The sequence below is a fragment of the Ambystoma mexicanum genome, chromosome 4p (genome assembly GCF_040938575.1).
Source record: "Ambystoma mexicanum isolate Mex_15411 chromosome 4p, UKY_AmexF1_1, whole genome shotgun sequence".
Classification (NCBI taxonomy): domain Eukaryota; kingdom Metazoa; phylum Chordata; class Amphibia; order Caudata; family Ambystomatidae; genus Ambystoma; species Ambystoma mexicanum.
In genome coordinates, this window is record NC_090927.1 from 83717454 (window position 1) to 83744455 (window position 27002).

At 45.1% G+C, this 27002-nt stretch overlaps 1 protein-coding gene across 1 annotated transcript in view; it reads right to left on the minus strand.

The window, feature by feature from the left end:
* The window catches only part of LOC138452541 (uncharacterized), a 418730-nt gene that overhangs the window by 122017 nt on the left and 269711 nt on the right, over nt 1–27002 (minus strand). The window lies entirely within an intron of this gene.

A 27002-nucleotide genomic window follows, 5' to 3' on the forward strand; every position in this document is an offset into this window, starting at 1 on the left:
TTTCAGAATGTCCCATTGTTTGTTGAAGTCTTACTTACTTGCATCAACAATCACCACTGGCGAGAAGGGCAGCGCATTGCTACTGCTGTCAGAGAAGAAAGAAGTATCCAGGAACTGGTGGTGGTGTGACCATGATCGCCTCGTGGTGGGTAAGACACCCGCTGAATGATTCTGAGACCATCACAGCTGGGAGCATGCAAAGCTCTCTGTCACCCATATCTGTAGACGACTGCAGACCGAGTGGAAGCCAGAACCAGAGAACCGACAATGGAGAAGAACACCTGCGTGCGTGCCGTGGCCTGCAGTGTTCCTCTATGCAGATGAAGTTACGAGGGACAATGACAAAAGTAAGAGGCCGCCGGGGCAAGAGTATATAAAGACTAGAACTCGTCCCTTTCATAAAGATGAGTTACAAGAAATACAAAAGTATATGAAAAGTGCAACTAGTCCCAGTATTAACGATAAGACATGAAGAGTACAACTCATTCCAGTCATGAAAACGAGATATGAGAAATGTTATCCGATTGCCAATTTGAACAGCTCATCAAGCAAGTAACAAATAACCCTGTGAGAAGACTGAAGAGGGATTGGAGACAATTACACTGGGAAGAAGGCAAAGGTCCTGTGAGCAAAAAGCCACGCTGGTTTAAGCAAAGCCCAGGTACAGTTTCTAAGGAGTATGAAATAAGACTATCAAGAGAACCAGATGCTAGAAGAAGGAGTATAGAAGAAAGAACCCAGGAGTGGAGGAATCTAAAAGGAGATCAGGTTGCATGCCAAGTAGCCAACGATACATAGAAAACTGTTAAAGAGCCCGAAGTGAAGACAAGAGTGCGTGAGACACAAAGCAAGCTGTAAGCAGCATAACTATAAAGAGAGCACCGAGTTGAGAGGTGTTTTAATAGAGCAAATGAAGCTCATGCAAGAGATATCCAGAGTTTACCAATCAAGGTTGTATGAATAAACTCAAGTTTCTGGCTGGAATGTACTTGTATTTTTGTGAGACTAAACCGTGTTCTCCTTGCAAAAGGTGTGCTGGGCCTTTTTCCCAAGTGGGTTGTATTTTTTCTGGTGTGTGTGTTGAAGAGTTACTCTACAGAACCCAGACAAGAAGGCTAGAAAGATGGGGTCCAGAGAGAAGAGGCAAAGGAAGGGCCGACCACAAGAATCTTGGTCTTGTCGCCATTAGGTCTTGAGCTCATCCAGTTGCCAACGGACTTAAGACAAAAGTGAAGACTGGCTGCAGCCGTAGAATGAGCAAGATCAAGACGTACCACAATCTGCGGATCGTCAGCATATGTATAGCACTGGAAGCCATGCGATTGAATGTAGACATTAAATAGAATAAAGAACAATTATGGACACTGGTGCACATGGAGCAGGTGCATGCTTTGTGACACCCTGGCCTGCTTTAAGAGTGTAAGTGACAGGGATGCTCAATACATCACTTAGGAGACAGAAAAAGTGTTTTAAGTAGGTTGGGGGAAATCCCATTACCTCTACCGTTTGCGTGTAGGTAAAACCTTGTGGAATTTTTAGGTAATATCTGAAAACATAAACAGGCAGTTTTTAATGCATGCAGTATTTTCTATTGCATACCATATATAGTAAATTTGTACACTGAGCAGGATGATTCTACTGTCACCAACAATCCAACAATGACCCCCTAGAGTCTATTTGTCAACTTTAGAAATTGGTACGCAATAAACCACACACATTTTGAATGAGATTTACACAATGCAAGTGGCGGTATACTCCACAAAATCACCCATATTGTCACAGAACATGGTCAGCTTGGTAGCAATGGCGATAGAAGAGGTTATATTTTAATCAGACGCGACGCAAGCCAATGTTAAGCTGTGACACGTTTAAAAATACCAAACAGCATCACTACGATGGTGGGTTTAAAATAAGGCAAGAATAAAACCCCCTTCACCTTTACTATGAGAGTAGAAAATGCTATGTCAGCCAATCAGCCGCATACACAAAACGGCAGCATATAGTAGCCAGGAGATCTCGACCTGGGAACAGGACGGTTTGAGAGCCAACAAAGATCATATCTATGTGTCAAGATTTATACTAGCGCTAACCACAAGTTTAGAGGTAAGCAGAACCTTGAAAAGCAATCATAACATACTACAAACGGGTTGGAAGATACCACCAACTACCGTACCCCACTTCTTGAATCACCAAATAGAACCGGCCCAACAGCGCAAGAGCTTAAAACTGTCAAGCACATCAATAGAAAACGTCGCTGCCAACTATCATAGAGCCAAAGGGAAGCTAACATCAAATTTGGCCCTGGGAAAACTGTACTACAGACCACTACTACATCGATACTTGCACCCAAGTAAGAAGAATACCGCGCAAATTACAACCTGTCTACACTACAGGAATGAGCAGTTGATGGAAAAAAGAAAGGCCATGAGACACGCAATCAGAATGGCCAAGAAAGGACCGACCAAAAAAAAAACATAATAGCAGCAAATTTGGCAAAACAAATCTATACATCTTGGCTGAAACATCACAGACATCTGCTGTACCAAGAGGACTCGGAAGCCATGTTAAGATGTCTCAGTGGGAAAAGAACGAAAGACTTCTGGTCTCTGATCAATTCGACAAACCTATTCACACAAGGCACGTTGATGAACAATGTAGGAGAGCAAAAATGGATCGAACACTTTTCAAAACTCTTCGGTAAACCAGAAACAGACATCCAGTACAAAAAGCCACAGACTATTACAACATGGCAACTGGACTACGATCGAGATTCCATCGAAGACAAAATTAAAAAACTAAAATCTTCACATGCCCTGGGTTCGGACGGGATTACAAACCAAGACCTGAAAAGGAATAGAGAGATCTGGGTCCCATTAATAATGGACATCTTCGATACATGTATCAGATCGAGAAGCCTACCGCCTTCTTGGACATCAGACAATGTAGTCCCTATCTACAACAAAAATGAAAACACGGGTCCTGAGAACTGCTGCCTAATAGCACTCCTATATGTGCTGAGCAAGCTATTCGGATCATTCTTGTTGGATAATTTTTGTCTCTGGGCAACATCCTCGGAATGTCGAGACCCTTTCCAGTCAGGTTTCATCAAAAACTCTGGGACACTGCAAACATCTTTGCACTGAGAGCCATGAAAGCTAAACTCTGGGACACTGGCAAACATCTTTGCACTGAGAGCCATGAAGGCTAAAATCCTGGACGGGGGACCGAGAATATTCCTGGGGTTTGTGGATTTAAGCCAAGCATTTGACAGAGTAAACTCTGGTACTCTGGTACAAACTAACAACATGGAACTGTCCAAACACAATCTTGGCCCCAATCAAAAGTCTCTACTCAGTGACCACTATGTGAGTAAGGCTCAGTGGCATGGGCCAGCTATCAAAAGAAAATCAAAACTGCAAGAGGAGTCAAGCAGGGTTGCCCCTTAGCACCTGCATTGTACAACGCCTATACGGGTGACATTGGGCACCATGAGACCAAGTTAAGGATCTTCCCTCCAAAACTAGGAAACGACAAAATCAGTCGCTTATTGTATGCAGACGATATAATATTGCTCAACCACACGGCAATAGGTCTCCAACGTAGATTAAATGGGCTACACGAATACATAAAGGAAAACGATTTAGAAATCAATATCCAAAACATTTTCGAAAAACATCACAAACAAAAGGAAAGCACAAGATGGTCAATTGCAGGTCAATAGGTGGAAAAAGTCCCTTCGTTTACATACCTAGGAGTGACTATTAACTGCAGTAGACAAGAAACCCAAATGGAGGAAACACTTTGGGTGAATAACAAAACTGGTGACGGCGCAAACAAAGAAAGTGGCCAGAAAATATGGTAGGTTTTCGATGCAAGCGACAATCAACTTTTATAAGTCGAAAGCAATTCCGGCCTTGCTATATGGCACAGAAGCTATGCCCGAGATACCAACTATCTGGTCAAGATTGGATGGTTTCCTTTGGAAAAGGACATTAAACTTACCGCAATCAACACCAATTGCATCAATAAGAGGAGAACTTACGCTGTTTTCCCTGAAAGTGGCAGTCATATTAAATGGCTTGATGCTGTACCGGAAAATCAAAATTTCTAACTTCAAATCTTTCAAATCAATCAGAGAGGAAATGGAAAATAAAAGAAACAGCATGGGCAAAGAAAAACAACAACCTACTTACAGAAATAGGCAGTTCGCAAAGTGAACTAGAAGAAAACCCAAACAAAACCAAATTGAGACTAAAAATCTGGGATTGGATTCAAACCCTAGAAAACGCAAGCGAAAAACAAACTCACTCAACATCTTCCACCAAACTCACAGAAAGTCAATGAGACAATTGAATACTTGCGAAAATTACCGTATAAAGGGACACAAACAACTTTCCTCAGAATCCGTTTAAATGTCTTGAGGAAAAGTTTGAGGAAAATGTGGAAACCTTAAACACTTACTTTTAATGTGCAAAGGAACAACACAAAACAGAGAAACCCACATGGGTCATTTGTTTAAAAATGCATTGATTTTAGAAGAACAACATTGGTGGGATCACTTGATGTGTGGCAAAACGACAAAAGGGATCATTGCAGTGGTAACATTTTTCGACAGTTTACATCTTACATCTTATTCTTTACATCAAGAATAATAAAAAATAAAAATAGTAGCCATCACTGAAACTTCACCTCCAGATCAGGGCCACACAGCAATGCTTCTTGTGAGCGCAAAATAGTTGAAAATACCCATGATGCCTTGCTGTGTGGCTCTGATCAGGAGGTGAACTTCCAGGGAGGGCCCCTAGGTGGCCAATGTTGTGTGCGCCTCATTGGCTTAAATGGGCTATTTTACTTGTCACTATGAAATAACTCATACAAATGAGAGACTCCCAAGCAATATTTTTTCTGTTGGATACTTTCAGACCCTCTAATCTCTTCCTGTTTTTCTTGTTGTCTCATGTAAAGATCCAAGGGGATCTGCTTTAGCTTCCATCTCACTTGATGACTCGGTCTTCTCCCCACGGAATAGGAATCCCTGTCGCAATCCAAGGAACTCGACCCCATATTGTCTCGCTGGTTTGTCTCATGATTGCTATTATGCTTCATTCGTTATTCTTGTATCCTGATGTTATATTGTAAAGCGCTTTGGATTAAAGCGCCATATAAACCTAATATAAAATAAATAAATAAAAATAAACATAATGGTGGCAATTAACATATCACTGGCCCCATTCTTAAAAATGTACAAAGTAATGAATGAAAACTACAAGGACCAAGCAACACTAACAGCAATGATTCATAGAAAAATAGTGTTTGTGGAGCAATTCATTACTGAGCTGCAATCACAAGTAGACCAGGAAGCAGCAAGTGCAGCAGATATAGAAAGAAAAATGCAAGAAACCCTTGCTGTAGAGAGAGAGAGGAAAAAAACATGTTGCGGAACACAATGCAGGAAATACTGAAAGAAAGAGAGGCCTACTCCCAGGAGAAAAAACAAAGGAAAACAACATCAAATTAGGCCCCAATTGATATTGGGACCGTGGAAGGAGATGGGATACCAGAAACAGAAAGGAACCGCTAAGGAGACAAACCGTAAAGGAAAATGAAGATCTATAAAGGGAAATCCTCACTGAAAATATGACTAGCGTAGCGGTTGGGGAAATGAAGGAAACCCTTAAAAACACGAAAAACAAAGAGAGAGTGGAAAAAATTGCCTTATCGCTGCCCAAAACTTACCACAGGAAGGGAACTCTCATAACCCCTACCCAGTATTTCAGAGAAAATAAGAGCCAAAAGAAAAAAGAGGAAGGGGACAATGCCTCTAGCCCAGGAAAGAAAACTGAAAAATAAAATAATCAAAGTAAAATGCAGCAAGTTTTTTTTTCAGAACATCGCATTTCCTCCCAAAGAAGGGAAGAAATGTGTTAAAAACATGAGAAAAGATACACCAACTAATACCATACACGAGGGGGGGGGATTGATGGTAAAACACCCTCACAAAAGCTGGTTAAACATGGATAGGAGAATGCTCAATGGAGGAGATAGATTTAACAAAGCTTTCAACATACTCATTGGAAGATACAGAAGCGTCAACATCTACAAGTGAAAGAGGCAAAGAAATGATGCTGACCAAAGAAACATGGATGACAGAAAGAGATCGCAAAGATCTGGAGACTCTTCAAGCGGATTCACCAACACTCCTCCTGAGGTCAAGAGGTATTATCAAAGAAGTAAAGAAGGGAAGGCAAAGGACACAGAAGAAGAGCTAAATATGGTGTTCAAGGTTGAAGACCAGTCAGGAGGCAAGGAAAAAAGGAAAGAGAGAGAACAAAAAGAAAGAACAGGCCAAAATAAATTCAGACCTGAAAGGAAAGATCGTCAAAAAGAAGCAAACCACAGGTACAAATAAATATCCCAAAAGGGAAAGTCTCCTGCCAAGTACGATAGAAAGCAGGGGATCCAACTATCATTCCTGAGGTATGAAAACAGAAAGCCCATATTCAATAACAGAGGCTTAGAGGCAGGGAGCCGCAGCCTCCACTAGAATCGCATCCTAAGCTGTTAGGACGGCTTGACCTTGAACCGATACATTGGGCCTCATTACTGCCAAACTCGCTACAGGCACCGCCACCCGCAAATGGGCCATAACCGGCCCATTACGAGTTGAATGGGCCAGTAATTGCCCATTCGCGGGTGGCGGTATGGCTGTGCTCCCAATCCCCATTCTGCCCCAGAGGGCAGAATGGGGGTGGGGAGCATGGTTACACCGGCACCGTTAATAACAGTGCTGGTGCAATCATGAGTTTGGCTCGTGGGTGCCGCACAGCCCGCCAGGTCAGACCTCCGAACGTGGAACTACACCACTACAACCACCTCCCAAGAACCTATCTGCCCTCGCAACATTACACCTCACTCCAGGAATCTTCTCATTCCCCCGCAGCTACAAACCTCTACAAAACGTAACACCCTGCAACAAGACCACTACTTAAATGCGCCCTTATCAGTAAAAGATCCTTCCCAGCACATGCACCTGACATCCTTGACCTAATCACTACCAACAATCTTCACTGGCTATCACAGATACCTGGCTTAACCCAGCAGCCGGTCCTGCCCTGACAAGCACTATCCCACCAGGGTATTCCATCCTATGCAACGACAGAATCGCAACAAAGGAGGTGGAGTAGCCATAATACAGAAAAACACCATTGCCATCAGAGCAACCAATACATGCTTACTACCTGTGAGCTCCTCGCCTCTAAAATCTCTTTATCTCCCACTGACACTGTCACATTGTATCTCGCCTACCGACCACGACGTCCCCCTATTGCTTGAGGAAGACCACCTACAAATCATCACCTCCAATCTCAAACCCAAATCTACACTCCTAGTCCTAGGTGACCTCAATCTAGGTTTAAATGACAAAAATGCAACAGTCCAAGCCACAGCCAAGGTTTCACACACAGAGTACCTGCACCTACTCATATCCTAGGACGCACCTGAGACTGGCTATCCAACCTAAGCTGCCACACCTCTAGCCTTTCCATCATTCCCTGCCCCATGTCAGATCTCCATCTGATCACATTCTCCATCCCCACCAGCAAACACACATCCAGCCCTCACACATGCCTACTGGAATCCATGTCCCACTGCACCAAAGATATCACCAAAGACCGCCTCCTACCACTGCTCTCAGATCTCATGAACACCTCAAATCTACGACCTAATCCAGAGACCCTTGCGGACACTTACGCCAAATTAATCATACAAGCAACAAACAACCTTAAAGTACGCCAAATCCTCGACCCATAAAAATGCATGGGTCACCCCCGACCTCCTCGCCATTTGCACCAAGAAAAGTCCAGCCAAAGATACTTGGAGAAAAATCCCATCAGATACCAACAAATATCTCTCTTCCCTGGCCAAAGATTATAGAAAAGCCATACACAGCCAAATCCACCACATACAACTCAAGAATTGCCAATGTGAAATCTAATACTCATGAACTCTTCTCCTTCCTTCAAGAACTTGAAACCCCTCTGCACTACTCACTGATTTCTCAGAATATGACACCTGGTGTTCCAAAGTACAAGAAGCCATTCGCTCGAAACTTCAACAAACTACCTGCCCCCACCAGAGTCCTCTGCCAACCCCTTGCCCCATTCAACTTCCACCTTCAAACAGAGCAGGAAGTAACCAACATAATACACAGTCTAAAACCCTTGCATTGCGAAGGAGATGCCTGCCCAGCCCCAATCATCAAGGACTGCGCTGAAGCACTTTCCCCCATCATCACTGCCATCATCAATACCTCATTCACCACTATTCAAGTCCTAACTAGCCTTAAGGAAGCCTGGATTCTCCCTATACTCAAGAAACCATCTTTGGACCCCCACCATCCTAACCAACTACCACCCCATCATCACTGTCCCTTTCATCCTAAAAATCCTAGACTGAGCCGCTTACCTCCAGCTCCAATGCTACTTAGAAGAAAGCCACATCATTGGTCTCCAACAATCAGGCATCAGGCGAAGACACAGAACTGAAATCGCCCTGCTCCATCTGAAAGACCACCTAGAGGATATTAGAGACTGGTGAACTCTCCTTCCTAATCGTGCTTGACCTTTCAGCAGACTTTGACCTCACTTACCACCAAACCCTTTGCCAAACACATTACCACAACTGCCAACCTCTCCCCAGCTGCCACTAACTGGGTTGCCTCCTTCTTATCCAGAAGATCCACCCGTGTTTTCATTGTGACCACACTGCCCCCTCTACCCTTGTAACCTGTATCATTCCGTAAGGATCCTGTATGTCGCCTACCCTCTACAACATATATACAAACCCCTCCTTGACCACCTCGACACCCTGGGCATCTCATGCATTAACTATGCCAATGACATCCAAATCCTCCTCCCAGTCTCAGGCAACTACCAACAAGATGCAGCAACATCAACTCTACCTGTGAAATCATTCAAGATTGGATGGCATCACACCTCCTTTCTCCCAACAACGACAAAACAGAAATCGTCCTTATCGGCACACATGCCTCATTTTGCAAACTTGACCTTCCATACAATGCCTTCACCATCGATGGCACCCCAATTCCCAGTCAACCTCTGCCAAACCCATGGGCCGCCTACACTACCAAACGTACACATGCCAGCAGACCTTTCCTCCCCACTGACAATGGCCTCACCATAGCTAGAGCAATTATCGGAGCTAAACTTGACTATTTTAATGCTCTGCAGGCAGGCACATCCAAACACAATCTATGCAAGCTCCAAACCATCCAAAACAACGCCTTATGAGCCACCTTAGGGATGTACAAATACAAGCATATCTCTGATGCCAGAAGAAAGGTTCCCTGGTTACCAATACACAAAGTGTTCAAATTCACAACACTGTCCCTCATTCACCGCTTTGCTCACTAACACTGCACTGTCCTACCTCTCTCAGCGCTTCGAAAGATACCACCCTTCTCATTTTACACGCTCATGTAGCGCTCACCTCATCAAAGTGCCCACCTTCAAACAATTGAGAGATGGTGGTACCAGCTTCCCAGTCACTGCCGACAAACTATGGAATAACTTCCCTCTGTCAATCAGAAGTGAACCCTCAGACTGGACCTTTAGAAAGGATCTATAAACATTGCTTTTCATGTAAGGACTTTATTACCTAAACTGTCTTCACCTGAATGTGCCATCACACATTGCTATCTCAGCTATGGAACTGGGCGTAGAGGCTTAAGGGCTTAGTGCGCTACTTATAAATGCAAAAATAAATAAATGACAGTGCCTGCTAAATGCCTATCCAATGCCAACACAAAAGTCAGAACTGTTGGCTTTGTCAATACTTGTCTGCGGCTGGAGGGCATTGTTAAGAGGGATTTCTGAACTCTGACCTGGAGGGGCAGAGGTTCAGAAGGCCAATCTAGTTTCTTGGAACAGGGTAACATCTGGACAAGCCAGACCAATCAGGGTAGCTATGGCAGGCGGTCAAGACTAAGGGCCTCATTACACGGATGGCGGTAAGGGTTAACGGTCACCGTTAATGGTAACGGTGACCATTAACCCTTAGCGCCTTACTACGAGGTCCCTTTGTGGGTTGTAGAATTTAACGCCTGCTTTTTGCAGGCGTTAAAAACCAACCCGCAAAGGGACCAGGGAGCTAATTACGGTACCGCAATTTGCGGTGCCGTAATTGGAACCTTCCCCATTCCCATTATGCCCTATGGAGCAAAAATGGGAATGGGGAAGGGCAATGGGGGAAGGGGGAATTACCGCCCCACCAACCTTGGAATAGGGCGGTAATTCCCCTTTTCACCAAGGCGGTGCCGGTATTGTACCGGCATGGACCAAGGTGCTAATAGCACCTTGGTCCACCGCCGTCCGTGTAATGAGGCCCAAAGTCTCAAGAGGGGTGAGGGTGACTGAAAGACCTCAATGAGCACACAAAGCAAGGACACTTACAAATTACTCCAGACAGGTGTTATATTAAAAATATAGACACATTTATTACAAGGCCTTTGTAATATAGACCATAGCAAAGAATCACAATAATACTGAAGTAAACCAACACATCACAATCAACACGATATATATACAAGACCAGAGGGGTCTAACGGATTAAGAAGCACGAAATATGTAGACCACCTAGATGGGGCCTAGATGGGGAGGAAAACAGGCAGTGCAAGTCATCTTTAGACCCAGTTCCACATCAAGAATACACCTAACTAAGAGGCCCTACGAAGAGAGGAGCCTTATGCTCAATAGTACATGCACACGCTTGTGCCACTGGACAAAATAGGGTCTCTTCAAGGGTCACTAGCAGCTCAGGAAGGCGGATAAGGTAGATGAAGAACATGTGCCCACTATTCAAGCATGACCTCCACTTGCGGGCAGAGGCAGGTAGAGAGTGCGGGATAGAGTCGCTATTTCGCAACAGCGGAAAAGAAATGGGCTCCTGCGCTAGGGGCCACCGGTTGGGGTATGGACTACTCACTGGTCCCCGGTGCAGGCAGACCCAGACTTCGCCAGTTCAGTCCACTTCGCTGGCAGGTTCGAATGCGACAATCAGGACGTCTCGACACCGTGTAGTTTCCGCGGTAGCAGGCTTCAGGGTCAAGAGGGTCACAAGTGCAGCAAACTTGCACAGGTCGTTGCCACAGCAGGGCAACACGGTAACCGCGTTTACTCCGGTCCGGGCACACTCGTCTCACTTCAGACCTGGGAATGCCAAGTGTACGAAATTCGATGTGAGGGTGCCGGGGACACAGAGCAAGCAGTATACCAAGTTTCGATGGCTTCCTTGAAACCGTGGCGATGACAGAGCAAATGTCCTGCGTAAGCTGGTCAGCCCACTGGTTGGCTGAGGGACACTTCCGAAGAGGCTTACTTGCAGGGTTTGATGAAGGTGCCGGGAATAGTTGGTCCCACTATTCCAATGGGTCGAAGCGCCTTCGCAGACCTTCTAGGACGATCAGATGCAGAGGGGTCTCGCAGGACGACAGCGAGCTAAGGGTGCCAAACCTTCCAGCGGGTCACCAGCGGTTCCTCGACTCAGCTTCTTGTTGCAGGATACTTGGCTCCTTATCCTTTATTCGTGTGAACTCAGGAGATCGACATGGCAGTGGTGTTTTCGGCCTCCTCTTATCCAAAGTTCCCTTCGCGCCAAAACGGAGAGGAGATCTGTTCACAAAAACTCACTCCATACGTGAACCAGTCACGGACAACGGTGGTCCCAGGCATTCAGGACACTCCAGACTCTCTGGCACCCAGGATGTGTATTGGGAACAGACATCCCAGCCCACATCCTGGAGGCACACACACAAGGCATGCAGAAGCCGTTGAAAGCTTTGGGTTTCACGGGAAAGAGCATGACCAAATAAGGACTGACCTGCGTTGGCTCGACCTGGGGAAGGTGAAGGGGCAAGATGGCCAAAGGACAGGACAAAGAACCTCGTGGCATGGCCATTTTGGAGCCAGGCCACCTATTTGTGCCAAACACGGTAGGCGTGGATAACATGGCAAGAAAGGGTTCAAAACATAAGAAAACCGATAGCTGCCACCAGTCCTGTCTGTGACACATCTGCACAGTTCATAAAAAGTCCAGCGAGAGTTTCTAGGACCTTTGGAATGACTAGAGACCCAAGGGTGCGGTATAGTAAGTTACATTGCACTCTTGTTACATGTGGCACAAAAGCTGCAACGTGAGGAAAGGACTAAGGGAAACAAAGTCTCCCAGTACTGACTGTTTTAAGGGCATGTCAGTTTCCCCATAAAAAGTGAGCGAAAGCCCAGAGGAGTGCGGCTGAGGGCTGCATTTCTCTGGCAAAGGTTAGATCAGGGTGTAGAACAGCAGCAAAAAGTTTGGGGGTTGACACATGGAGGGAAAATTACATTCAATTATGAAATATTTCCTAACAGGCATATTAGCCATTCTTTACAGTGCTTCAGTAAATATTTGAAGTGTGCAGAAGAAATAGACTCAAATTGCAGAGCACATTTTAACTGAACTACTTCCAGGCAGTGCATAACAAGTGTTATCAGACAATATAAAGCAACTTATTTTATCAACCTTGGATGGCTGTAACGCCTCCTCGACCCATTCAGGAATTAAACTTGCAGGTTGCCCATGTACCTGCAGCCGGTGCATAAACCACTTTCTTCTTAAAGATGCTGTTTAACTTCACATATATATATATATATATATATATATATATATATATATATATAATCACTGAAAAAACTTTGTTAAGCGGACGTTATGGTTCCAAGTAAAACCGTAAAACCCCTGAAATTCGCCAGTTATGGTAAGCTAAGCAACCATAACTCGCGCCACCACCGTGCACTGCTAAGACTAACACCCAGGACATCAAACATGACATCACAAATGTTATTGATGACATCACAGATGACATCACATATCTGGGCCACTTGTTTTTGTTCCTTGACATATATAGGCCAGGTGGTTTTGTTCACTGGCAGTCAGAATAATAAAATGTAAAAAGGTGCTATATATCTAGATGGTAACCTTGTCATATGTTCTTTAAGTACTTTTGTTAGGGTTTGGTCTCAGCTCATGGTGCACATACAAGGGGAAATGAGCAGGCCTCAAACACACAATTCATTTGTATACATGAAGATAAACTTGATGCAGTTTCTTTCTTCCTTACTTTAGTTTCTCTGAATGTGCCTCTGATGTGTATGCTTTGTGGTGCTTCATATGTTTTGTTTGTACCAGCACAAGTGCTGTAAGTCTTGAATTGTTAGCTAGTTAGTACATGTTTAACATTACTCAAAACTCTGATAAGGGGGCATTCATTATTGTACTATCCAAAATTACAATATTATAAATAGTGTACTTCTATGGTGCATGCTGCAGTCATTGCCTATGTTCATATATGATTAGGTTTCTGTATTAACAACAACACTCCAATACAATGATATTATATGAGAACATTATTTTAAGTAGTTCATGATAGGTCTCCCGATCACTCCTGACATCTTGTTATTAACAATATAAACACAACTCCTTGTAGAGACTTTTCATCAAAATGTATTTCACGTGTGATGTCATCAATGACATTTGTGATGTCATCTTTGATGTCCTGGGTGATAGTCCTAGCAGTGCACGGTGGTGGCGCGAGTTATGGTTGCTTAGCTTACCATAACTGGCGAATTTCATTTTTTTTTAGTTTTATTTGGAACCATAACGTCCGCTTAAAAAGTTTTTCCTTGAATTTCATAGGTTTTTATTAGTCCAACTTAACCATAACGTTCCTTTAACAATGTTTTTTCAGTGAATTTCATAGGTTTTTATTAGTGCAACTTAACCATAACTTCCCTTTGACAAAGTTTTTTCATTGAATTTCATAGGTTTTGACCAGTGCATGCTATTTTTCTACAACTTACTAATATCAGACTTACCCAATATAGCAATATTTGTGTCCAATTTCCAAAGTTTCACCTTATAATTTTTAACACTTCTATACACTTCTTGCAACTATTTCAACTAGTTTTGCATCCATAGATGTCTACGAACATTTGACTCATAGCGGACCTTCCGGACAGTGCCACATGACCATACACTGGTGCGCGGCATGATGACGTGTCTGAGAACCCGTACGCACTTCACGATAAGATCTCTGCTTGACGGACAGTTCAGAACTGCATTTTCTACTGATCTAGGAACTTCCAACTTCAAAATGTCCCTTGCACAGCTCCAACTCCTATTCCTACTCATTATCCATTAACAAGCTAGTACACAGTACAGACTTTTAGCAAAACTGCTATTTATCTTAAAATGGCATCAGCTAATGCCATCCCTCCTCCCCAAGAGCCACCACCACTGCTGTAATCAAGAAACATGAGAAACAGTGCCCCCTAACTTAGAAATAACACACGCGCAACATTTTCCCTTGTCCACCTACCCCACCATATTAGTGTTTGGTTGCTCTTCCCTCATTTTCCTCCCCACCTTTCGTTCTCAGCTCTCCTGCCAATACATCCAAAAACAACAAACGACATATTCCTTTAGGAACCACCTTTCCAGGGACATCATTTGGGGGTCGCCAGAGGTCGCAACTGGAGGTCTCCCTTACGACCTCTGTAAAAAAGAAATCTCAACCCAACATCTCAAATACATCTCAATTACCCTCCCACCAAACAACTATAATGTCAATTTAAAACAACTGCAAAAATCTACCCCATATTTTCTCAAACAAAGCCAATTTACCTCCTATACATCACTCTCTCCATATTTGCCAATTCATGCATCTCAGACAACCACGTCTCCACATTCAATGTCAAAGCATTCTTCTAGTTCCTCAATATAATTCTTTTACCAGTCATCACCCCTCTGAACAACCACTTCTTCTCACTTTGAGTGAGATCATCCAAAGACTCATCACTCCCCAATATGATCACACTAAAATCCAAGACCGGGAGACCAACAATCACTTCACGTCCAATCTCACCCCAAAACAGTCTCATCAGCCTACAATCCCATAGCAGATGTTCCATCGTACCAATCTCACATGAACATCTCCAACAATCTGCACTCTCCAACAACCCTCTGTTACACATTCTCTCAGGCGTCCAATAAATTTGATTAAGAATTTTAATCTGTCTCGATCTTTCCGTGAGTCCCAGCGAGCACAACTTCACATTCACACACATGTTTTGCCATAAGCCCTCTGTGATATCCAATCTGATTCTCCTGCCCCATTCCTCTCTTAAAGAATCATTCCCCTGATAACACGACACAAATGCTTTATACAGGCGACTGGCCAGTCCCCCACCCGAACCCACCAAATTCCTTGCAAACAGATCCAATGCAATTTTCCTCTCCAAATCCACAACTCCAATCATACGTTTAAGCTTCACAAAATCAGAGGGTCTAAAGTTTTCAATACCATATTGTTGCTGCAATTCCCTTGCATTCATCCAACGACCATTTTTAAACAGATCAGCAACCCACCTCACCCACCCAGAAACCAATCTGCCCAAAAGACCACCTTGCCATCTATTTTGATAGCAGGATTTAGCCACACCGAGGCACTGGGCTCCCTCAAAGCGTCCACCTTCAAATAACGACACAAGCCCTTCCAGGCGCTCCTCATGTTAACCATCAGCAAATCATGTCCACAACTCTGTCTAGAGACCGAAGTCAACACAGCTCTTGGAGTCAGAGGCCCATGGAAACTGGTTTCAGCCTGTACCCAGACATCCTGCAAGTCCTCCACAAATGGAACCAAAAATTCTGAAAAGAAAGCCAGGTGGTATGCCCTGAAATTCGGCACCCCAAGACCACCCCTATGCAATGGCAATTGTAACTTCCACAACTTCAACCTTGTGGGCTTCCTATCCCACAAGAACTCCTGCAGCATCCTGTCCAACTCTCTCCAAAAAGTCTCAGGGAACATCAAAGGGACCATACTCAAAACATAAGTAATTCTCGGGGTAGATATCATCTTTAAGGCATTCACCTTACCCCACAAAGAAAGATTCAAAAGACTCCATCTCTCAAGGTCCGTCCGCAAACCACTACACATGACCCGAGCATTTTCCTTAACCATGTCCCCTATCTAGTCTGTTCTTAAACACCTCAACTCAGCCTTTCATCCTTCTGAGGTTGATAAATGAGTACCGACACAGGTTGGATGATATTTTTTTTTATATAAAGCGCATAAGCGTAAGTGCTATGTAATAACACATCATTATCATTTGGTCATGGACGCCTGCTTGCATTCACAGTAATTTGATAATATGGGCCTATACACACTGATCTTAACGCTACATATGGCGATCCATTCTTGCATGAAATGTACATCACATTATAGTGATATTGTAACCATATTTTTCGTAGTGTACAATGCTATGTGATGTCACTTCCACATTTTTGTCAACGGGTGAAAGGTCGTGTTCCATCGCTTCTCGCGATATCACTTCGGGGTGGGGTCAAATGACATCACTTCCTGTCACTTCCTGTGATGTCATCAGGGTTCAAGGCTCGTGTGATGTCACTTCCGCTACCCCTGGCATTTTGGTGAAATGACGTCCCTGCACCTTTCACAGTTAAAAAATAGAACTAAAAAAAATGTATAGACTCCATCTACTTTATATTTCTCAGCAAAGTACATAGACTAAATAAGTTTTTCCAACATTTCCATTTGCATTTTGTGTTATGCTAATGGGAATATTGTGGCGTTCATCCTCTGTTCCAGGGACTGGAACGGTGGATACCGACCCAGCAGCCCATGTTATCAGCCCAAGCGAAGCAAGGGTGGATCACAAGGACTCTGGACCATTATCCCCCCATCCCAGCCAATGAAATGGGGGATGAAGGCCATTAGCACCCTAGGTTCCCAAAGCGGGAACCTGTGGTGCTAAAAAATAGGATTTTTCTTCCAACACCGGGACGCCTGCGGCGTCCAGGTGTAAGAAGAAAAATCCTTTTCTAGGATGGCCGCCATGGAAAGGGAACGTGAGGGTTCCATACAGGGCCCCTCTTCGCTTTCCATAGCAGCCTGCAGAAGGCAAAAAGAGAACCCTATGACCATATTATCACGAGCTCATTTTTCTTCCCTTTCAAATCTATCCCAATTTCTAAGAACTGTACCACAAAGCCAGTCTCAGGTGGACATGGCCACTTTAATCCTATGTTCTGTCCCTTGTGGTCATGGCCAGTAGCCAGATTGTCTGGATCACGACCTTACTCTATGACCCGGACCATCTGGCCACTGCCCATGGCCACAGGCTACCCCTCAGTCACTAAAGGTATACCGCTATTTTTTGTAGCTACATTATGACACTTGTCAAATAATAAAACACTGGCACATTTGCAAAACCATGCTTGTAGGTCCTTGCCAATGCTCCTTAAGCAAGTTTGCTGGGAATCCACCCATGTTTTATTTTTTCCAAAAGTGTCAAATGTATGCACATAGAATAGTCATATAACCTAGCCCCTACTTGACAAAATCCATTCAGACTTTAGGAAAACATCTAAATCTAGATCTATCATCTTTTTGCAAACCTTTGTGTAGATTTGTCAAATGGCACCACATTTATAAGCCTTTACAATATTTTGGGACCCCCCACTCTAATTTTGCTCCCTCTTGACAGAATCCCACCAAACTTCTCAAAAACATGTATATCTTGATCTATTATCTGTGCGCCAAATGAAGTGTAGATTTGTCAAATGGCACCTCATTTATAAGCCTTTACATTATTTTGGGACCCCTGTCTAATTTTGCCCCCTCTTCACAAAATCCTACCAAACTTCGGAAAAAACATTCCTATCTAAATGTATTTTCAGTTTCCCAAATTAAGTGAGGATTCGTCAAATGGCACCTCATTTATAAGTCTTTCCATTATTTTGGGACCCCCCTCTAATTTTGCCCCCTCATGACAGAATCCCACATAACTTTGCATACTCACTCAGAATCGGCCCAGGAATATACATGCAAAATGTCATGCAGTTCCATTAAGTGGTGCTAAAGTTATAAGCCATCCAAGAACTGCATTTCACCAACCTTGTAATGCTGAGGTGTTCGCGAACTTTTCAGGACTGTTCGCGGACTTTCGCAGTAAAAACCACCCATTTTTTTGCTTCTTGCAGCCAAATTCCATCCCATCCTCATCACCCCTCATCTCCCCAAAGATTATTTGATAAGTTTGACAAGTGCAATGTTGTGTTTTTTAATATGTTTTTACCGCGATGTCCGCGGACACCGGCCGATGTCCCAAGATGGCAGGCGTTTCCAAAAATCTGACGCACCTCACGCTTCACGCCAACCAATCAGCGAACACGTTGGGTGTCCGCGGACATGACGCAAGTCAATTAGCCAATCGGTGTCCTGTCCGCGGAGCGAACAGGGAAGTGTGTCAGCGGAGCGGACATAGATATCACTAATTTTTTTGCTTTATGTTTTGGTCATTTTTTAAAAAACTACTGGACGGATTTACACCAAATTAACAAAAGCACTCTTTCGGGACCAAGCCGCCGCTCCTGCCGCAAATTTGGTGAAAATTCGTCCAGCGGTTTGGGATGTAGGCGTGAGCAGGATTTTTTCCCATTATGTCTATGGGGAAAAAAAACGTTATGGGACCCCCCCCATACCTTTTCCCCCCTGGACCAAACCTCACCAAACTTTGCAATAAAATTCAGAGTGGGCCATATACTTTTTTTGCAAAGTTTGGTGAGGATTCGTCCAGGGCGAGCGAAGTTATAAGCCGCCCAAAAAGTGCTCTTCCTATGGAAACAGCAACTTAACCATAACTTCACGGCAACTACCGTGGCCGTGTAATATATATAGGGCCTCATTATGAGTTCAACAGTGTGGGTAAAATGTGGCAGTATTACTGTATACCGCCGCATTACTGCACCACCCAACTATGACTTTGTGGGTAAGGTGGAGGAAATACCTCCAGCAAGAAGCTGGAGGTAATTCAACCACTTTACCACCCAAAATGATGGTATTACTGCTAGCAGTAATACCTTTGAAATCCCCCATGGAGCCCTATGGACTCAAATTAATGGAGACCAACACTGCCTATCGCCATTGTAATCTGGTGGTAATACCAACGGACCAAGTGTGCTAACAGTAATTCTGTTTGGTGGTATCTCAGTGGATTTACCACCCAGAAACCACCAAACTCATAATGAGCTGGGGGAGGGGAAATGTGCAGGTCTCAGTATTGAGCTACCAGGACACACTGCAAGCCAGGATGGTGCTTTCCAGGGGTGCTCAAGCCTTCAGAGCCACTGGGTTTTCAGGCTATCCTTTCAATATGCAAATCAGTTACCATTTGAATCTGCTGAATGCAGACTCAGCTCATCAATAGTCAGGTTAACAATCTTGTACTGCTGACCTGTTTATGGCCCTTAAGAATAGGCACATTCCAAGACAGGATGGAGTGCATTGGTGGGGCTCTGCACTGGGCTCAGTACTTACATAACTGTGTGTGGTGAAGTGCAGAATAGAGACGCATTGTGGGAGCTCTGCAGAGATGTCAATACTGGGGTAAGATTCTGGCACGGGTAAGGATAATGGTGCATTGGTGGAGCTCAACACAAGGTTCAGTACTTACATAACTGTGTGTGGTGAAGTGCAGAATAGAGACGCATTGTGGGAGCTATACAGAGATCTCAATACCGGGGTAAGATTCTGGCACAGGTAAGGATAATGGTGCATTGGTGGAGCACTGCACAGGGCTCAGTACTTAGATAACTGTGTGTGGTGAAGTGCAGGAAAGAGACGCATTGTGGGAGCTCTGCAGAGATGTCAATACTGGGGTAAGATTCTGGGATGGGTTAGGAGAATGGTGCATTGGTGGAGCTCTGCAAAGGGTTCAGTACTTACATAACTGTGTGTGGTGAAGAACAGGATAGAGATGTATTGTGGGAGCTCTGCAGAGATCTCAGTAATGGGGTAAGATTCTGGCACGGGTAAGGATAATGCTGCATTGGCTGGAGCTCTGCACAGGGCTCAGTTCTTACATAACTGTGTGTAGTGAAGTACAAGATAGAGACGTATTGTAGGAGAGATGTCAATACTGGAGTAAGATTCTGGCTCGGGTAAGGATAATGGTGCATTGGTGGAGCTCTGCACAGGGCTCAGTACTTACATAACTTTGTGTGGTGAAGTGCAGGATAGACCGCATTGTGGGAGCTCTGCAGAGATCTCAATACTGGGGTAAGATTCTGGCACGGGTAAGGATAATGGTGCATTCTGGGAGCTCTACACAGGGTTCAGTACTTACATAACTGTGTGTGGTGAAGTGCAGGATAGAGAGGCATTGTGGGAGCTCTGCAGAGATGTCAATACTGGGGTAAGATTCTGGCACGGGTAAGGATAATGGTGCACTGGTGGAGTTCTGCACTGGGCTCACTACTTAGATAACTGTGTGTGGTGAAGTGCAGGATAGAGACGCATTGTGGGAGCTCTGCAGAGATCTCAATACTAGGATAAGATTCTGGCACGGGTAAGACTAATGGTGTATTCTGGGAGTTCTGCACAGGGCTCACTACTTAGATAACTGTGTGTGGTGAGGTGCAGGATAGAAACCTATTGTGGGAGCTTTGCAGAGATGTCAATACTGGGGTAAGATTCTGGCACGGGTAAGGATAATGGTGCATTGGTGGAGCTCTACACTGGGCTCACTACTTAGGTAACTGTGTGGTGAAGTACAGGACAGAGACGTAGTGTGGGAGCTCTGCAGAGATCTCAATACTGGGGTAGGAATCTGGCATGTGTAGGGATAATGGTGCATTCTGAGAGCTCTGTACTGGGAAAACTACTTAGATAGCTGTGTGTGGTGAGGTGCAGGATAGAGACTCATTGTGGGACCTCTGCGAAGATCTCAATACTGGGGTAAGATTCTGGCACGGGTAAGGATAATGGTGCATTGGGGGAGCTCTTCACAGGGCTCACTACTTAGATAACTGTGTGTGGTGAAGTACAGGATAGAGACATATTGTGGGAGCTCTGCAGACATGTCAATAATGGGGTAAGATTCTGGCACGAGTAAGAATAATGGTGTATTGGTGGAGCTCTGCACAGGGTTCAGTACTTACATACCCGTGTGTGGTGAAGTGCAGGATAGAGACTCATTGTGGGACCTCTGCGAAGATCTCAATACTGTGGTAAGATTCTGGCACGGGTAAGGATAATGGTGCATTGGTGTAGCTCTACACAGGGTTCAGTGCTTACATAACTGTGTGTAGTGAAGTGCAGGATAGAGACGCATTGTGGGAGCTCTGTGGAGATCTCAATACTGGGGTAAGATTCTGGCATGGGTGAGGAAAATGGTGCATTGGTGGAGCTCTGCACAGGGTTCAGTACTTACATAACTGTGTGTGCTGAAGTACAGGATAGAGACATATTGTGGGAGCTCTGCAGACATGTCAATAATGGGGTAAGATTCTGGCACGAGTAAGAATAATGGTGTATTGGTGGAGCTCTGCACAGGGTTCAGTACTTACATACCCGTGTGTGGTGAAGTGCAGGATAGAGACTCTTTGTGGGACCTCTGCGAAGATCTCAATACTGTGGTAAGATTCTGGCACGGGTAAGGATAATGGTGCATTGGTGTAGCTCTACACAGGGTTCAGTGCTTACATAACTGTGTGTAGTGAAGTGCAGGATAGAGACGCATTGTGGGAGCTCTGTGGAGATCTCAATACTGGGGTAAGATTCTGGCATGGGTGAGGAAAATGGTGCATTGGTGGAGCTCTGCACAGGGTTCAGTACTTACATAACTGTGTGTGCTGAAGTGCAGGATAGAGACGCATTGTGGGAGCTTGCAGAGATGTCAATACTGGGATAAGATTCTGGCACGGGTAAGGATAATGGTGCATTGGTGGAGCTCTGCACAGGGTTCAGTACTTACATAACTGTGTGTGGTGAAGTACAGGATAGAGACGTATTGTGGGAGCTCTGCGGAGAACTCAATAATGGGTTAAGATTCTGGCATGGGTAAGGATAATGGTGTATTGGTGGAGATATGCACAGGGCTCAGGACTTACATAAGTGTGTGTGGTGAAGTGCAGGATAGAGACACATTGTGGGAGCTCTGCAGATATGGCAATACTGGGGTAAGATTCTGGCATGGGTAAGGATAATGGTGCATTGGTGGAGCTCTGCACAGGGTTCAGTACTTACAGAACTGTGTGTGGTGAAGTGCAGGATAGAGACGCATTGTGGGAGCTCTGTGGAGATCCCATTACTAGGATAAGTTTCTGGCACGGGTAAGGATAATGGTGCATTGGTGAGCTCTGCACTGGGCTCACTAGTTAGATAACTGTGTGTGGTGAAGTACAAGATAGAGACGTATTGTGGGAGCACTGCACAGATGTCAATACTGGGGTAACATTCTGGCACGGGTAAGGATAATGGTGCATTGGCGTAGCTCTACACAGGGTTCAGTGCTTACATAACTGTGTGTAGTGAAGTGCAGGATAGAGACGCATTGTGGGAGCTCTGCAGAGATGTCAATACTGGGGTAACATTCTGGCACGGGTAAGGATAATGGTGCATTGGTGGAGCTCTGCACAGGGCTCAGTACTTACATAATTGTGTGTGGTGAAGCGCAAGATAGAGACGCATCGTGGGAGCTCTGCAGAGATCTCAATACTGGGGTAAGATTCTGGCACGGGTAAGGATAATGGTGCATTGGTGGAGCTCTACACAGGGTTCAGTGCTTACATAACTGTGTGGAGTGAAGTGCAGGATAGAGACGCATTGTGGGAGCTCTGTGGAGATCTCAATACTGGGGTAAGATTCTGGCATGGGTGAGGATAATGGTGCATTGGTGGAGCTCTGCACGGGGTTCAGTACTTACATAACTGTGTGTGCTGAAGTGCAGGATACAGACGCATTGTGGGAGCTTGCAGAGATGTCAATACTGGGATAATATTCTGGCACGGGTATAGATAATGGTGCATTGTTGGAGCTCTACACAGGGCTCAGTACTTGCATAACTGTGTGTGGTGAAGTGCAGGATAGAGACGCAGAGATATCAATACTGGGATAAGATTCTGGCACGGGTATAGATAATGGTGCATTGGTGGAGCTCTGCACAGGGTTCAGTGCTTAAATAACTGTGTGTAGTGAAGTGCAGGATAGAGACGCATTGTGGGAGCACTGTGGAGATCTCAATACTGGGGTAAGATTCTGGCATGGGTGAGGATAATGGTGTATTGGTGGAGCTCTGCACAGGGTTCAGTACTTACATAACTGTGTGTGGTGAAGTGCAGGATAGAGACGTATTGTGGGAGCTCTGCGGAGATCTCAATACTGGGGTAAGATTCTGGCACGGGTAAGGATAATGGTGCATTGGTGTAGCTCTACACAGGGTTCAGTGCTTACATAACTGTGTGTAGTGAAGTGCAGGATAGAGACGCATTGTGGGAGCTCTGTGGAGATCTCAATACTGGGGTAAGATTCTGGCATGGGTGAGGAAAATGGTGCATTGGTGGAGCTCTGCACAGGGTTCAGTACTTACATAACTGTGTGTGCTGAAGTGCAGGATAGAGACGCATTGTGGGAGCTTGCAGAGATGTCAATACTGGGATAAGATTCTGGCACGGGTAAGGATAATGGTGCATTGGTGGAGCTCTGCACAGGGTTCAGTACTTACATAACTGTGTGTGGTGAAGTACAGGATAGAGACGTATTGTGGGAGCTCTGCGGAGAACTCAATAATGGGTTAAGATTCTGGCATGGGTAAGGATAATGGTGCATTGGTGGAGATATGCACAGGGCTCAGGACTTACATAAGTGTGTGTGGTGAAGTGCAGGATAGAGACACATTGTGGGAGCTCTGCAGATATGGCAATACTGGGGTAAGATTCTGGCATGGGTAAGGATAATGGTGCATTGGTGGAGCTCTGCACAGGGTTCAGTACTTACAGAACTGTGTGTGGTGAAGTGCAGGATAGAGACGCATTGTTGGAGCTCTGTGGAGATCCCATTACTAGGATAAGTTTCTGGCACGGGTAAGGATAATGGTGCATTGGTGAGCTCTGCACTGGGCTCACTAGTTAGATAACTGTGTGTGGTGAAGTACAAGATAGAGACGTATTGTGGGAGCACTGCACAGATGTCAATACTGGGGTAACATTCTGGCACGGGTAAGGATAATGGTGCATTGGCGTAGCTCTACACAGGGTTCAGTGCTTACATAACTGTGTGTAGTGAAGTGCAGGATAGAGACGCATTGTGGGAGCTCTGCAGAGATGTCAATACTGGGGTAACATTCTGGCACGGGTAAGGATAATGGTGCATTGGTGGAGCTCTGCACAGGGCTCAGTACTTACATAATTGTGTGTGGTGAAGCGCAAGATAGAGACGCATCGTGGGAGCTCTGCAGAGATCTCAATACTGGGGTAAGATTCTGGCACGGGTAAGGATAATGGTGCATTGGTGGAGCTCTACACAGGGTTCAGTGCTTACATAACTGTGTGGAGTGAAGTGCAGGATAGAGACGCATTGTGGGAGCTCTGTGGAGATCTCAATACTGGGGTAAGATTCTGGCATGGGTGAGGATAATGGTGCATTGGTGGAGCTCTGCACGGGGTTCAGTACTTACATAACTGTGTGTGCTGAAGTGCAGGATACAGACGCATTGTGGGAGCTTGCAGAGATGTCAATACTGGGATAATATTCTGGCACGGGTATAGATAATGGTGCATTGTTGGAGCTCTACACAGGGCTCAGTACTTGCATAACTGTGTGTGGTGAAGTGCAGGATAGAGACGCAGAGATATCAATACTGGGATAAGATTCTGGCACGGGTATAGATAATGGTGCATTGGTGGAGCTCTGCACAGGGTTCAGTGCTTAAATAACTGTGTGTAGTGAAGTGCAGGATAGAGACGCATTGTGGGAGCACTGTGGAGATCTCAATACTGGGGTAAGATTCTGGCATGGGTGAGGATAATGGTGTATTGGTGGAGCTCTGCACAGGGTTCAGTACTTACATAACTGTGTGTGGTGAAGTGCAGGATAGAGACGCATTGTGGGACCTCTGCTGAGAGCTCAATACTGGAGTAAGATTCTGGCTCGGGTAAGGATAATGGTGCATTGGTGGCGCTCTGCACAGGGTTCAGTACTTACATAACTGTGTGTGCTGAAGTGCAGGATAGAGACGCATTGTGGGAGCTTGCAGAAATGTCAATACTGGGGTAAGATTCTGGCACGGGTAAGGATAATGGTGCATTGGTGGAGCTCTACACAGGGTTCAGTGCTTACATAACTGTGTGTAGTGAAGTGCAGGATAGAGACGCATTGTGGGAGCTCTGTGGAGATCTCAATACTTGGGTAAGATTCTGGCATGGGTGAGGATAATGGTGCATTGGTGGAGCTCTGCACAGGGTTCAGAACTTACATTACTGTGTGTGGTGAAGTACAGGATAGAGACGTATTGTGGGAGCTCTGCGGAGAACTCAATAATGGGGTAAGATTCTGGCACGGGTAAGGATAATGGTGCATTGGTGGAGATATGCACAGGGCTCAGTACTTACATAAGTGTGTGTGGTGAAGTGCAGGATAGAGACACATTGTGGGAGCTCTGCAGATATGGCAATACTGGGGTAAGATTCTGGCACGGGTAAGGATAATGGTGCATTGGTGGAGCTCTGCACAGGGTTCAGTACTTACAGAACTGTGTGTGGTGAAGTGCAGGATAGAGACGCATTGTGGGAGCTCTGTGGAGATCCCATTACTAGGGTAAGTTTCTGGCACGGGTAAGGATAATGGTGCATTGGTGAGCTCTGCACTGGGCTCACTAGTTAGATAACTGTGTGTGGTGAAGTACAAGATAGAGACGTATTGTGGGAGCTCTGCAGAGATCTCAATACTGGGGTATGATTCTGGCACGGGTAAGGATAATGGTGCATTGGTGTAGCTCTACACAGGGTTCAGTGCTTACATAACTGTGTGTAGTGAAGTGCAGGATAGAGACACATTGTGGGAGCTCTGCAGAGATCTGAATACTGGGGTAAGATTCTGGCACGGGTAAGGATAATGGTGCATTGGTGGAGCTCTACACAGGGTTCAGTGCTTACATAACTGTGTGGAGTGAAGTGCAGGATAGAGACGCATTGTGGGAGCTCTGTGGAGATCTCAATACTGGGGTAAGATTCTGGCATGGGTGAGGATAATGGTGCATTGGTGGAGCTCTGCACAGGGTTCAGTACTTACAAAACTGTGTGTGCTGAAGTGCAGGATAGAGACGCATTGTGGGAGCTGGCAGAGATGTCAATACTTTGATAAGATTCTGGCACGGGTATAGATAATGGTGCATTGTTGGAGCTCTACACAGGGCTCGGTACTTACATAACTGTGTGTGGTGAAGTGCAGGATAGAGACGCAGAGATATCAATACTGGGATAAGATTCTGGCACGGGTATAGATAATGGTGCATTGGTGGAGCTCTACACAGGGTTCAGTGCTTATATAACTGTGTGTAGTGAAGTGCAGGATAGAGACGCATTGTGGGAGCACTGTGGAGATCTCAATACTGGGGTAAGATTCTGGCATGGGTGAGGATAATGGTGTATTGGTGGAGCTCTGCACAGGGTTCAGTACTTACATAACTGTGTGTGGTGAAGTGCAGGATAGAGACGCATTGTGGGACCTCTGCTGAGATCTCAATACTGGAGTAAGATTCTGGCTCGGGTAAGGATAATGGTGCATTGGTGGAGATATGCACAGGGCTCAGTACTTACATAAGTGTGTGTGGTGAAGTGCAGGATAGAGACACATTGTGGGAGCTCTGCAGAGATGGCAATACTGGGGGAAGATTCTGGCACGGTTAAGGATAATTGTGCATTGGTGGAGCTCTGCACAGGGTTCAGTACTTACAGAACTGTGTGTGGTGAAGTGCAGGATAGAGACGCATTGTGGGAGCTCTGTGGAGATCCCATTACTAGGGTAAGTTTCTGGCACGGGTAAGGATAATGGTGCATTGGTGAGCTCTGCACTGGGCTCACTAATT